Source organism: Salvelinus namaycush, chromosome 3, assembly GCF_016432855.1.
Source record: "Salvelinus namaycush isolate Seneca chromosome 3, SaNama_1.0, whole genome shotgun sequence".
Lineage (NCBI taxonomy): Eukaryota > Metazoa > Chordata > Actinopteri > Salmoniformes > Salmonidae > Salvelinus > Salvelinus namaycush.
In genome coordinates, this window is record NC_052309.1 from 88,694,974 (window position 1) to 88,697,595 (window position 2,622).

Sequence of the window (2,622 nt, forward strand, 5' to 3'; positions counted from 1 at the left end):
CTTTCACAACCCATGGTAACTTTGTCACGGGTTAACGGTACTGTGTACAGTGGTGTCGTCTAGCTGGTGTGTTGGTCTAGGGGTGATGGTAGACGGTGTACAGGGGTGTGGTCTGACTGGTGTGTTGGTCTAGGGTTGATGGTAGACAGTGTACAGTGGTGTGGTCTGACTGGTGTGTTGGTCTAGGGTTGATGCTAGACGGTGTACAGGGGTGTGGTCTGACTGGTGTGTTGGTCTAGGGTTGATGGTAGACAGTGTACAGTGGTGTGGTCTGACTGGTGTGTTGGTCTAGGGTTGATGGTAGACGGTGTACAGTGGTGTGGTCTGACTGGTGTGTTGGTCTAGGGTTGATGCTAGATGGTGTACAGTGGTGTGGTCTGACTGGTGTGTTGGTCTAGGGTTGATGGTAGACGGTGTACAGTGGTGTGGTCTGACTGGTGTGTTGGTCTAGGGTTGATGGTAGATGGTGTACAGTGGTGTGGTCTGACTGGTGTGTTGGTCTAGGGTTGATGGTAGACGGTGTACAGTGGTGTGGTCTGACTGGTGTGTTGGTCTAGGGTTGATGGTAGACGGTGTACAGTGGTGTGGTCTGACTGGTGTGTTGGTCTAGGGTTGATGGTAGACGGTATACAGTGGTGTGGTCTGACTGGTGTGTTGGTCTAGGGTTGATGGTAGACGGTGTACAGGGGTGTGGTCTGACTGGTGTGTTGGTCTAGGGTTGATGGTAGACGGTGTACAGTGGTGTGGTCTGACTGGTGTGTTGGTCTAGGGGTGATGGTAGACGGTGTACAGGGGTGTGGTCTGACTGGTGTGTTGGTCTAGGGTTGATGGTAGACGGTATACAGTGGTGTGGTCTGACTGGTGTGTTGGTCTAGGGTTGATGGTAGATGGTGTACAGTGGTGTGGTCTGACTGGTGTGTTGGTCTAGGGTTGATGGTAGACGGTGTACAGGGGTGTGGTCTGACTGGTGTGTTGGTCTAGGGTTGATGGTAGACAGTGTACAGTGGTGTGGTCTGACTGGTGTCTTGGTCTAGGGTTGATGCTAGACGGTGTACAGTGGTGTGGTCTGACTGGTGTGTTGGTCTAGGGTTGATGCTAGACGGTGTACAGTGGTGTGGTCTGACTGGTGTGTTGGTCTAGGGTTGATGCTAGACGGTGTACAGTGGTGTGGTCTGACTGGTGTGTTGGTCTAGGGTTGATGGTAGACGGTGTACAGTGGTGTGGTCTGACTGGTGTGTTGGTCTAGGGTTGATGGTAGACGGTGTACAGTGGTGTGGTCTGACTGGTGTGTTGGTCTAGGGTTGATGGTAGACGGTGTACAGTGGTGTGGTCTGACTGGTGTGTTGGTCTAGGGTTGATGGTAGACAGTGTACAGGGGTGTGGTCTGACTGGTGTGTTGGTCTAGGGTTGATGCTAGACGGTGTACAGGGGTGTGGTCTGACTGGTGTGTTGGTCTAGGGTTGATGGTAGACGGTGTACAGTGGTCTGGTCTGACTGGTGTGTTGGTCTAGGGTTGATGGTAGATGGTGTACAGTGGTGTGGTCTGACTGGTGTGTTGGTCTAGGGTTGATGCTAGACGGTGTACAGGGGTGTGGTCTGACTGGTGTGTTGGTCTAGGGTTGATGGTAGACGGTGTACAGCAGTGTGGTCTGACTGGTGTGTTGGTCTAGGGTTGATGCTAGACGGTGTACAGGGGTGTGGTCTGACTGGTGTGTTGGTCTAGGGTTGATGGTAGACGGTGTACAGTGGTGTGGTCTGACTGGTGTGTTGGTCTCGGGTTGATGGTAGACGGTGTACAGTGGTGTGGTCTGACTGGTGTGTTGGTCTAGGGTTGATGGTAGACTGGTTGTCCTCTCAAATGCTTTATCTGTATATGGTAATCAACCTCTCTTCCTGTTGACATTGACGGTGGAGAATTCAGGCCTCAGCTCTGACAGAATCTAGTGGGGGACCTAACCTTACTTCCTTCCCTGTGACCTGGCTGGTTGTTAGGTTGTGTCTGCAGTCTGTCATTTACACAGAGCCTCTCTCTCTCTCTTATCTTCCTCAGTCTGGCCTCCCTCCATACATCCTTCCATCCCTCTCTCTAGCTCTCTCTTTCTCTCTCTCTTTCCATTCAATTTCAATTTAAGGGGCTTTATTGGCATGGGAAACATACAATGTTTACATTGCCAAAGCAAGTGAAATAGATAATTAACAAATGTGAAATAAACAATAAAAAAAGAAACAGTAAACATTACACTCACAAAAGTTCCAAAAGAATAAAGACATTTCAAATGTCATATTATGTCTATATACAGTGTTGTAATAATGTGCAAATAGTTAAAGTACAAAAAGGAAAATAAATAAACATAAATATGGGTTGTATTGAAAATGGTGTTTGTTCTTCACTGGTTGCCCTTTTCTTGTGGCAAACAGGTCACAAACATTGCTGCTGTGACGACACACTGTGGTATTTCCCCCTCTCTCTCAGACAGATGCCTCACCTAGTAATGACCAACATGTCCTCTCCCGTTGAAACATGAAACCAGGAGTCTGTTCAAGAGGTGCAACGCTACAGAACTATTCATATAGAAATGATCATCATCCTCCTCTGTCTGGTGCTCAGGGCCTCAACTAACC